This window comes from Jaculus jaculus, chromosome 19, assembly GCF_020740685.1.
Source record: "Jaculus jaculus isolate mJacJac1 chromosome 19, mJacJac1.mat.Y.cur, whole genome shotgun sequence".
NCBI lineage: Eukaryota > Metazoa > Chordata > Mammalia > Rodentia > Dipodidae > Jaculus > Jaculus jaculus.
In genome coordinates this window covers 48,589,267-48,602,604 of record NC_059120.1, presented here as the reverse complement: position 1 = coordinate 48,602,604, position 13,338 = coordinate 48,589,267, and the positions used below count along the sequence as shown (strand labels likewise).

At 38.6% G+C, this 13,338-nt stretch overlaps 1 pseudogene; it reads left to right on the top strand.

The window, feature by feature from the left end:
- The first annotated feature begins 2,883 nt into the window (after positions 1-2,883).
- Positions 2,884-9,682, top strand: LOC101612661 (annotated as a pseudogene).
- Positions 9,683-13,338: the final 3,656 nt, after the last annotated feature.

Here is a 13,338-nt window from a genome sequence, read left to right as displayed (position 1 = left end):
CCCATCCAGTTTTTAACCCCCGAATATCACTTCTTCTCAGCAGTTTGATGAGTTTTTTGGTCTCCCCAGCAACTGTCTCAAGCTCCACTGTTCCGATTCCAGCCTGCCTGTGTAATTAATCCCCACACAGGGATGTTTCAAACACATTTGCCAAGGCTTTATGCTGTCTCTCTTGTCTCTTCCTGATACTTTATAGGTCAAATTAATTTCAGGAGCAGATCTTAGGAAAGTGGAACTCATTTGCAGAGAGGGGCTCAGATTGTTTATGAAACAATAGATTAGGCAAGAGATAAGAGAAAAAAAAAAAAAACAGACTTGTCTTTGATCTCTAGCAAAGCAGAGAGTGCAAAGGCTGGCCCTACTGTTTACTTTTAGGTCCCAGTCACCCTAACTGCCTCATGTCCATTTTCCTGAATATTTCATATGTTCATTTTTTAAAAATCAGGTGAATAAAACCCCATTGTATGTATGTACCACATCTTAGTTAATGGGCATCTAAACTAATCCATCTAAACTAATTCCATTTCTCAGCTCTTGGGAAAAGAGCAGCAATAAACATTGATGAGCAGGAATGGCTATTGTAAGTGTAGAGTCCTTAGGGTACATGCCTGGAAGTTGTAAAGCTGATAGACCTATTTATAGCTATATCCACAAATTCCACACCGATTTCCTTAATAACTGTACTAACAATTGATAAATATTCTTCTTTTCCTGAGACCATATTGTTATTTGATTTCCTGATAACAGCCATTCTGACCTGAGTGAGTTGGAATCTCAAAGTAGCTTTAATTTGCATTTCCTTGATATCTAAAGATATTGTTAATTTTTAAGAGTATTTCCTTTTTGTGAGAACTCTATTCAGTTTGATAGCCCTTTTTAAAAAAAATGACTGTTTTATTTTCTATTATTTAGTTGTCTGAGTTTCTTTGTTTAACCTAGATATTAATCCTCTGTCAGGTATATAGATGGCAAATATTTTTATTCATTCTGTCAGCTACCTATTTGTTAAATTAAGAGTGTCCTTTGATGTAGAAAAGGTTTTTAAAACTATTTAATTAGTTAATTTATTGAAAGAGAGTATGAAAGATACAGGCACCATCTTGGGCATCTGGCTCTACATGGGTGACTGGGAAATTGAATTCGGGTCTTTAGCCTTTGCAGGCAAGCTCCTTAACCACAGAGCCACTTCTCCAGCAAAACAGAAAAAGCTTTGTAATTTCACGAGGTCAAATGCTTTGATTCATGGCCTTTTTTCCTGAGCAACTAAAGTTCTATTCAAAAGGTCCTTGTCTATGGTTATATGTTGAAGTGTTTCTCCTACATTTTGCTCAAGCAGTTTCAGAGTTTTAGTTCTGATATTATGGTCTGTCATCCATATGGAATTAATCCTTGTGTATGGACAGAGATCTAGTTTCACTTTTCTATATGTAGATATGAAGACCCATTTATTAAAGAGGTTATATTTGCTCAAGTTCTGTCGTTTTTCCCAAAAATCAGATGGCTATGTTTGCATTGCTTTATATCTAGATCCCTCTTTTTTTAGACTGCATTATTATTTGGTACCAATTTGTACTTGTTGCCACTTGAAATTATTTTAAAACATTTATTACTGTTGTTATATTTCTGTGCATGTTTTCTTCTCTTTATGTCAAAAGTACTATAAGAACTAGAATAAGAACTTGTCTTGCTCATCATTTTATTTCTGATATTCTCAGAGCTGGGTAAAAAAAAAAGACATTCAACATTTATTGAACATACGGGTAAATTCTTTCCCACGTGTCCTGTTGTTCTCTTTTGTAGGATTTCACTATTATTAAAAATGGTAAAGGATTGAATTATTTTTATGAGTATCATTTTTCAACCATGGGGAAGGGCAAACACACATACACACACACACACACACACACACACACACACACACACACACATCCTGATGCACTTACTATGGATTAAGAACATGATTTGATGAAAGGTTATTTCTCAAATTCATGAACATATGAATTTCTTCTCATTTCTTAAGTTTTATTTATTTCTTTATAGGCATAAGATTTCAATGTAACCCAAGATGGTCTTGAATTTGTGAATCTTATGTTTCAGCTTCTCTATTACTAGGATTTGAGGGGTGTGTCATTATGTCTGCAGTTTCATAAATTTTAATGCAATATTTAAATAAATACATACTGGGATAAGAGTAGGCAAGGAGGGCTGTAGAAATGGCTTAGTGGTTAAGCGCTTGCCTGTGAAGCCTAAGGACACTAGTTCAAGGCTCGGTTCCCCAGGTCCCACGTTAGCCAGATGCACAAGGGGGCGCACGCGTCTGGAGTTCGTTTGCAGAGGCTGGAAGCCCTGGCGTGCCCATTCTCTCTCTCTCCCTCTATCTGTCTTTCTCTCTGCGTCTGTCGCTCTCAAATAAAAAAAAAAATTAAGAAAAAAGAGTAGGCAAGGAGACCTAAATTTATTATCTAGTTTCTATTTGAAATTGAAATATTATAAATATTTGCATGTAGATAGTTAAGTGAATATTTTGGCTCCAATTCTAATTTTCCCTGTATTAGTGGAGGACATTAGAACTTAAATCTAATACTGATTAAATAATACATGAATAACGGATGTTTACATCCATCAAACACCAGATTGTAAAAAGGATACTGTGTCGTCAATAAGAAAAAAAAAAATCAATAAATTCTAAAACAGTCTGGGATTATTCTCCTGGGAGCTTTTCTGCATGTTCCTCACCTGTGACCATTTAGATAATACTTCTCAAATTAGGAACAAGCAGGCTTGAATTCCAAGTATTTATCATGTTAACATTTCCTTAGTAAAATGTGTTTGTTTGAAGGACTATGAATTGCTGCTAGAAAGAAATACAGATAACTTCACAGCAAGATGAGGTTCAACCTGCTGCTCTCTGCCCTTGAGCTCTGCCGGGCTCAGTACTCCCCTCACCCTCAGCATGGACAGATGTCAATGGTGCATCTCTTTGAGTGGTGCTGAGTTGATATTGCCAAGGAATGTGAGAGATACTTAGCTCCCAAAGGATTTGGAGGGCCCAGGTAAGCACTGCTCACGGAATGAATTGCAAAGTTCTCTGTGCTTGTACAGAACGGTGTTTTAATCCTCTTTACTGAAACTTGAGCAGCATTTTGTTCACATAAAAGTTAGTTTTCAGGTGAAGAGAAATTGGGTCATTTTCACAACTTTATATTTTGTTATAGGATCTCAGCAGGACCACTCCAATACGATTGTAATGTTTTGCTGTTTCTAAAGCCATGTCACTATCTATACCAAGATTCAGAGATAATTGTGGGTCATTAGTTAGCTACCACAGCATTTAGTGAGGCTGTGATCTATGATCTGGCACTCATTAAGCTTGTTTCATCTGTAGGTCTCTCCACCTAATGAAAATATTGTAGTTCACAACTCTTCACGACCTTGGTGGGAAAGATACCAACCCATCAGCTATAAAATATGTACAAGGTCTGGAAATGAAGATGAGTTCAGAGACATGGTGACGAGGTGCAACAATGTTGGTGTAAGTGAATTCAACTTTAATTTTAATTTTTTTTAAATTTATTTGAGAGCGACAGACACAGAGAGAAAGACAAATAGAGGGAGAGAGAGAGAATGGGCGCGCCAGGGCTTCCAGCCTCTGCAAACGAACTCCAGACGCGTGCGCCCCCTTGTGCATCTGGCTAACGTGGGACCTGGGGAACCGAGCCTCGAACCGGGGTCCTTAGGCTTCACAGGCAAGCGCTTAACCGCTAAGCCATCTCTCCAGCCCAAATTCAACTTTAAATGTGTTATATAAGAAGAAAATTCCTCCAAGAATACTTTTTTTAAAAATGTATTTTTATTTATTTATTTAAGAGAGAGAGAGAGAGAGAGAGAGAGAGAGAGAGAGAGAGAGAGAGAGATTGGCAGATAGAGAGAAAGAGAGAATGGGCATGCCAGGGCCCCTAGCCACTGGAAACAAACTCCAGACACATGAGCCCCATTGTGCATCCAGCTTATATGATTCCTGGGGAGTCGAACCATGGAACTTAAATGCCTTAACCACTAACCCATTTCCCCAGTTCAAGTTTCAAACTTTTAAAACTTTGCTTATAGCTCATAGTGAACTATTACTTCTTTAGATTCCAATGTGTACATCTTTGTATGTATAATACTCATCTACTAAAATGAGAATATTTAGTATTTTATTTATTTATTTGTAAGAATCATGGAGAGAGAGGGTGGGAGAGAGGGGATATGGGCACACCAGGGCCTCTAGCCACTGCAAACAAACTCCAGATGCATGCGCCACCCTGTGCATCTGGCTTATGTGAGTACTGGGGAATCAAACCTTGGTCCTTAGGCTTCACAGGCAATCACCTTAACCACTAACCCATCTCTGCAGCCTCGACTTTTATCTTTTATGCAGGCACACAATTTCTGGTCACACTATTCTCTAAAGAAAATAGAAATTCTCATGTAACAGTTGCTGCATTTTATCTGATTTCACTCTCCACCCACAAGTCCTGGGTGTTTTCCCCTATTAATATTTTCAATGGAAAATATCTACTTTTCTCTCTTCAGATACTAAGCAGAGGGTCCAGGCTAGCTGTTCTTTCACCTTATGTCCCAATAAAGTTTCAAAAGTCTATACTTCGTCCTGTTTCAACTGATTTTTTTTATTTATTTATTTATTGTATAATATATATTTACTATATTCTATATATAAATATATAATAAATATATATTATATTAATTATTAATATATAACATATATTATATATATTTTTTATTTATTTATTATATATTTGCAAGCAAAGAGGGAGAGATAGAAGGTAGACAGGGAGAATGGGCACACCAGGCCCTCCAGCCACTGCAAATAGACTCCAGATGCATGCTCCACTTTGTTCATCTGGCTTTACGTGGGTCCTGGGGAATCGTTAGGGTCTGAACGCAAACGCCTTAACTACTGAGCCATCTCTCCAGCCCCGATACCTACTTTTGAAGGAAATGTCTTTTTTCAAGTCTTTATGTCTGCATTAGTTTCTAGTGTCTCTGTTTCCCAGCCTTGCTTATTATATTTGACCATGAATTTAAGATGATTGTTTCTCTCCATGTCATGCAAATTTTCTTTCATATTGGAACTTCAGTCTTGGAAAATAAAGTAAAAAAGTAGCTTTTTTTTTTTTGCAGTTTCATTAACATGCCGTAAGCTTAATCAAAAACGCTATTGGTGTCTACATCACTCTGAAATAGATACTCTACGTTTCAGGTGCGCATGTACGTGGGTGCCGTCGTCAACCGCATGTGCGGAGCAGGTGGCGGCGCGGGGATGAGCAGCACCTGAGCAGGACCAAGGCTGCTGACGACTTGAACGGCCTCATTGACACTGCTGTGGCTCGGTTCAGACTGGACGCTGCTAAGCACATGTGGCCTGGAGACAAAGACAGTTTTGGATAACTTGCATGACCTGAATGAAACATGGTTCCCTGAAGGAAGTAAACCTTTCATTTTTCTTTTCTTTTTTTTTCTTTTTCTTTTCTTTTTTTTTTTTTTGGTTTTTTGAGGTAGGGTCTCACTCTAGCCCAGGCTGACCTGGAATTCACTCTGTAGTCTCAGGATGGCCTCGAACTCTCGGCGATCCTCCTACCTCTGCCTCCCGAGTGCTGGGATTAAAGGCGTGTGCCACCACGCCCGGCTCAAAACCTTTCTTTTTTCAAGAGCTATTTCAGAGCATATATGTGCATATAAAATTAAATCATTTTGTTAACTAGAAAGTGTATAGCATATCTAATGAAATGTACAATTCTATAGGTTAATAACCAAGTCCTTTAGATACAATATCTTTAAAAGCCCATTTCTTCAGAGATGACACTTTCATTTCTTTACCACCAAAGTTTCTCAGGGAGTGCAGAGGATATGTTTAACCAGCAACCACCATCATGTTATTTATTCTATCCCCAGAGACCTTGAAGACAGAAATTCATACAGCTGTCTCAAGTCAGTCTTCCTGTGTTTGAATCTTGACTAAAGTATCATTAAGAGCCTTTAGAAAAATGGAATATTCATTCTGTGCAATAAGAGGACTAGAGATAGTATTTATCTTGGTTTCATTGCAGAATTATGTGACTTAGTAGTTTCTAAACAGGGTCAACAGATAATAAGTGGTAAGATAACATGGACTGTTCAGTTATCACTTATGTGCTAAGCTAACTCATGTGAACATTATCACAAGACAAAAATGTGTTTTTTAATACTTGGCACATGCTTGATCAAGAAATAAGAAGCCAAATATGAGGAGAAGCCACTTTCAACACTTACCATACTATGAATAATGTCTATTTTAAGAGAACATCATTTTCTATCGAAATACTTCATGATTCCTATGCTACAATCCTATGTGGTCCCCGTGTTTTTCCTAGGTAATTGATCTCAGTGGTGAGGCAGTTTCCAGTAGTGAGTACTTTGGAAATGGCCGTGTGACAGAATTCAAGTTTGGAGCAAATCTGGGCACTGTAATCCACAAGTGGAATGGAAAGAATATGGTTTAAAGTAAATAAATCATAATCTGTCATTTATGTATCACAGATTTATCATCTTACCATCACATATAAATTATAATATTAGGACAATTTTATTTAGACAAGTCTCATGAAGCTGATTATACTAAGGTTTATTATTTTCGTGACCTGAACAATCATGTTGTCCACTGATCAGGTTCATCACAAGGAAGAATTCTAGACACTCAAACAGCATAACCTGATTTTTTTTTTCTGTGTACAGTATGGATATACCAGATTTTGCGAAGTAATTTATTAAAATTAGTTTATTACTAAAAGAATCCTAGTACAAATAAAGTGTTCTCTATGGTGCTATGTAGAGAAATTTACATATATCATTTAATTAGTATGAAACATTAAAAACTTATATTTGCAACATTAATTTTGCAGCATCAGCTTAACTCAGTTTTAAAGTGGCTGTGTTTTACTTTCATATGATTTTTGGCATAAATTTAATAGCAAGTGTTTCTACATATATAATAATTTTTAGACAGTTAAGTATACTAAGGTATTTACTGTCACACCACCAAGAAAAATAAAGGAGAACTTGTGAGAGAAAGTTACTGAAGGCAAGATATTCACTTGGGATGAGGCCTGACTCCCCACACGACACTTGTGCACACTAATATTTATAAAAATGTTAAAGCAGTTCGTGAACACTAGAAGCATTTGTTTCAAAATTTTATTATATATATGTATATTAAAAATTATTTTATTTGGGGCTGCAGAGATGGCTTAGTGGTTAAGCACTTGCCTGTGAAGCCTAAGGACCCCGGTTCGAGGCTTGATTCCCCAGGACCCACGTTAGCCAGATGCACAAGGGGGCGCATGTGTCTGGAGTTTGTCTGCAGTGGCTGGAAGCCCTGGCGGGCCCATTCCCTCTCTTCCTCTGCCTCTTTTTCTGTCTATCGCTCTCAAGTAAATAAATAAAAATAAACCAAACAAATTAAAAAAAATATTTTATTTGTACTGGATGAGCCTCATTCAGTTGAAATGATTTTAATTAGGAAACATATGAAAAGATGTGATGTTAATTAAGGAACAGAAATTAGAAATGACTCAATGAATGCGAAGCATCCAAAAAGCCTCTGGTTAAGACATTAACCAGAACAATGATTTCAAGTCATAACTTTTAGCGACATGCCCCTGGAGATCTGCGAAGATGCCGAGGTCTTAGTCTGGGTCTATAGATACACTGACAGAGGAAGATCTCAATACAGACCCTGCAGAGACACACGGAGCAGACCTGGGGGTGGTGTAGTGGAGCAAGGGCAGACACATCCTGTGTGATCATAATCAGAGTTCTTTTAAATAACTAAAGATGTTAATGACTGGATGGGACCACCGAATAACAATGGGGCGATCAAAGAAGTGACTATCAATCCCGACACTTGTAGCAATGGCTGGGTCTGTGAACATCGCTGTCGTCAAATCAGGTGGGGGCGTCTCCTTGGAGATACCTTCTAACAGGAGATCTTCCTTAACATTTGCTTTTAAACTGTTGAAATTTATGGATATCAGCATTTCACCGTATGCTTGCTTTTAGGAACATGGCTGCCTTCTGATATGTAGTTGATGGCCAGCCTTTTGCACACTGGCGGGACAATGGGAACAACCAAGCCGCCTTTGGGAGAGGAGACAGAGGGTCCATTGTCTTTAACAATGGTGACTGGTAGGTGGACATCAATTAAAAGTAATATTCCATACTGTCTTAATTCTGGCTTATTCTTTTCTTTTCCTTTTCTTCATATATGAAAAATCCTTTAGTTAGTCGATTAAGAAATCAGGGATCAGAAAAGTACAGGAGGAAAATGATGGCTTCTTATTCCTCCACTTCATGAAGACTCTGTTCAAGCGGCGTTTTCTGTGTATCCCTACAATGTCGTGTGTGCATGTAAACGTTCACAGGCTCATTATACACACTCACAAAGACCAGTCAGTGTAAGAGCTGTGGCAGCACTGAAGAGTGTCCGTACTAGAACATGCTTACTTGGGTCTCGTCAGCTCCTCTAGCTATTTCTTGGGTCTACTTTCTTCAATTCTCTCTGTCTCTGAGTTCATGATTTTCAAAGCATAACTGACCTGATGGCGGTCAAGGATTTTTCCTCAGCAGATGGTTCAGTTTTAGTATTGAGACTTCTCATTAGTTTCCTTTAACTTGTCATATTTATTGCCAATTCTTTCCCTTAAATGATTCACACATAGAATGATAGTTCACATCTCTTTGAAAGGCCAAAAGATCTCAGTCCAAAGCCAACTTACAGTCAAATTTAGATTACCTTAGTATAAATTATATTTTACTGCCCAGATGGTAAATATAATAAGTGCTAAAATACTCCATGAGTACTTATTTTATTTCTGTCATTTTATTATGGGAGAAACAAATTTAAACAACTTTTTATCCCATACTTGGTATTATTTCTAGAAATGCTGAATTATCTTTAAATCTAGTCCAAATTCTTTTCAGCCTCATGAAAAAGACACAAGTAAATGTGAAATATTTGTTTATCACAAGTAGTATATTACTTTAAGAATACTAATTCTGACAAATCTCCAAGAGTATCTTCCATTCATTAGTAAAGTTCACCACAGACTGGGAACTTTCTAGGCCTTTTGTAGGATGACCTGTGATTTAAGAATTATTTTACAAGGCTGGGCATGGTGGTGCACTCATTTAATCCCAGCACTTGGAAGGCAGAAGTAGGAGGATTGCCGTGACTTTCCGCCTACTACAGAGTGAATCCCAGGTCAGCCTGAGCTAGGGTGAGACCCTACCTAAAATACCCCCCCCAAAAGAATTACATCTACTGGGGAGGTCTTGGGGGTTTTCTCATTGAGATGGATAAGTTTTATAGCACAATGTCAAGCTATTTGTTTTAGATATAACCTGCTATCAGCACTTGACTGTGTTAAATTTACGTTAAATAGTGAATTTTTATTTTTTCAGGGCGCTGTCCACCACCTTACCAACTGGTCTTCCCGCCGGCACGTACTGTGACGTCATTTCCGGAGATAAAATCGATGGCAACTACATGGGAATTAAAATCCAGGTTTCTGGCGATGGCAGAGCTCACTTTTCTTTCAGTAACTCTGCCGAAGGCCCGTTCATTGCCATTCATGCTGGGGTCTAAGTTGTGAAGGACACATTAAACACGTACAGAGACAGAACAAACCATATTGTTTTTTGTGTATTACTTAATTCTAATAGTTCTAATAACAAAAATGATTGATAGGCAATAAACTTGAAAAATGCAAATGATCATAAAATCATGTACTTATACACTGATAAGGTAATTGTAGCCTCAGTAATGTTTTTTTTAAAATTTTTGTTCATTTTTATTTACTTATTTGAGAGAGACAGAGAGAGAGAGAGAGGCAGATAGAGAGAGAATGGGCGCGCCAGGGCTTCCAGCCATTGCAAATGAACTGCAGACGCGTGCGCCCCCTTGTGCATCTGGCTAACGTGGGTCCTGGGGAACTGAGCCTCGAACCGGGATCCTTAGGCTTCACAGGCAAGCGCTTAACTGCCAAGCCATCTCTCCAGCCCCTCAGTAATGTTTTAAGATGATTCATTTTACCCCATTTATCAGCGGAATTATCAGGCAGATGTCAGGAGGCATCCTGACAAATGCATCATTTTATCTCTGACATCATTAATTCACTCTGTATCTCAACTTGTTGGTTGCCTATAATTCTCCTATTAACTGTTTTTAACATTTTGGGGTAGTTAAATGATAATTTCCATTCATAGGTAGAACATTTGTGTTTTTTGCATATGGAAAGAGAAATTAATATTGCTAAATGTACAAGAAACGTACTTTAAACACTTTCTAAATTTTAGTTACATTGAGCACAGCACTACCTTCTCCTTGCGGCTGTATGCCATTTCTTTTCTGTCTCTTTCTTCATCTTTACTATGAATGTCTGTTGAGGGTTATCATGAAACTGCTCTGGTTTTATTCCTCCTCCTCTCTGCACATTCTCCTCCATATTGGCTCCAAATATGGAATCGTCCATAGCTCTCCACTACATATTCTTACATTTCTCAGTCCTTTTAATTGTTAGGTGAGAAACTAGAAATTCTACCTCTGAAAACTCTCTCTTCTTCTTTCCACGGCTCTCCCTTTGCTGTGAAGAGTCACTGTGTCTCAGCCCACACTGTACCTTGAGCTAAAGTTTCAACTGTGGATACAACTCTCATGAAATGAAATGAAACACACACACACACACACACACACACACACACACACACGAAGTAGCATGCATCTGGCTGATAATTTACAGACAGGCAGTAAAGGACAGCAGAAGCCCAGTGTCCCTGATGACCCAGTCTCCCCAATGCTTCTGGAAAGCTGCTAGGGTGGAGAGAGTGCTCCCCAAGTTGAGGGAATCCGGGGAAAAATTCTCATATGTACTGTACAACCCAGGGGTCTCAGGAGTTCACTTGCTGGTCATAGAGGGATAAAGAGAATCTAGGCTATATTCCTTGAAACTTCTTCTGGGAATATGTCGCCAGCATATTATAGTTACCAATGAGAACTTGAAGTCTGAGACAGAAAATGTTCATCTGTCCCAACAACCATTCAATTACCCTGCCTTTGCCTCCTGAGGTTTCTTCTACACACACACACACACACACACACACACACACACACACACACACAAAATCACACCTCTTCTTGCAGCTGTCACTCCCTCAATTGGTGTGACACCATCGTACATTCACATTTTGCCACCTTGCCCTTCTTGTCACATTTCTCTTTTCAAATTATAAGCACTACAGTCATTCAGTTGAGCATTGTTTTTTTAATTTTGGTTTATTCTTGTTTAATACTCATGGGTTCAGGTGTTAGCCATCTATTGCCCATTTTGGTGATGCGAGTGTTATGAGACTTTTAAGTTGTAGGGCCTACTGGGATGTGGTTAGGTCGTTAAGAATGTGGCGCTTAACCAAAGCAGAGATCCAGAGGCTCCTACGAGCTCACCACTGAAGTAGACTTAAAACTCACCCACCATGGCTCAGGGAACACTGTGGAAGAGGGGGCTGGAAAGCCTGTAAGTGCCGCAGGTTGAGACATCATGCCCAGAGGCATTCCACCCCCCACCCCCCGCAAAAGAAACTGACTGCTGCTTCCACAATGCATAACCCACAGCCCCATGGGGAATACCTGCACCCCCACTGAGGAGGGCCCTAAGAGAATGAGTTGTTATATAGAGGAGCAAGCCTGGTTCTGGATCCTTCCCTGGTACCCACGTGTCACGTGCACCTCCGGCATCATGCCCTCTCCAGGCATCAAACAAATGAGGCTGTCCCATTTGGGGATTTCAGTCTCCAAAAGGGAAGCAAGTAAATCTCAGTTCTTTGTATCTTACCCTTCTTCTTGGTGATTGTTACAGCAATGGACATATGTACTATAATATTCGTGACTCCCAGATCTTCTTTGCAGCTTTGATCTCTTCTCGACCCAAAGTTCTACACTTTTATTATGCCGTCTTCATATTCTCTCAGTCCGGGGTATCCTGGTGTTCACCACACTTAGCATTTTTAATGGGCATGTGCACTTTACTCACTGAGCAACCTCCTCTGCATCTGATACTCTTATCTTACACACTGTGAATTTTTCAGTAAGATTTAATTATCATGAGCAGTTTTCAATTCACAGAGGATATAAACACAAAGTGCAGTTCTGATTTGGCCTGTGTTCCCACCCATATATAACCCACGTGCTATCAATGTCCTACGGGCAAGGATGCATTTATTACAACTGATGGGTCTACAGCGATACATGATTATTACAAAAAGTATTCATTAAGGTACGCATTTGGCATTGGCCATTGCAAAGGCTTTGATAAATACCCATATTTCCACTATTATAGTATCACATGAAATAGTGCCTTTAGTTGGAAAATTCTCTGTGATCCACTTACTCATCCATTCAAAGACGACGATCAGCAGTTGTAATGCATAGTCATAACCTTGTTCAAACTTTGATTTTCTTCTGTGAATGTGATATAGTGGGATCAGATGCATTTAAGTTTTTAAATATATTTCTTTAGCTTGGAACTACTCATCTGCATCTCATGTATAACTGACTCATTCCTTTCTTATTGATAAAGGAAATTGGGGTGTCTGAAATGTTTTATTATGGAGATTAAGAGAAGAACTGTTGTATAAAGGAGGTGGGATGGGGGAATAGGTGGGTAATCTGTCTTGTAACACTACATATATATATCTCCATTCTAGTTCCCATGCCAGTTGTTTAGGCAACTTGTATCTTATTAGCATCCTCATGTCAGGTTTCTGGGTAAAGAGGGTGCCTTAAGGGAAAAAAGATAAGGAAAAATAAGATTCCCTCTTATAGACTTCCCATTTTCAGCTAGAAGGGGAAAAAAGTGCCTGTCCATTTTGTCTTTGTACAGCTGCCTAGCCAATTTCTAGCTCCTTTTTCCATCATTACTGGTGCTAAAATTCCCATTTAAAGATATGCCAGTTTATTCATTTACCTACTGATGGCCATATTGTGGCTACAAAGTTTCACAATAACACATAAAGCTGCTATAAATAGCTTTTGATTTGTTTTCATGTGAGCATATAATTTTTGTTTATTCTAGTAACTACCAGAGGATCATGGTTGCTGCATTAAAATGGAGTTTTCTTTTTAAATTTTAGCCATAAAATTTACATTCACTGAAGCAATGAATGTGAGCTCCTATCTTGTTTATCCCAACGGCACTGAGCATTACCAGTGTTTCTGGTTTTAACTGTTCTAAGTTATGCTGATAGATC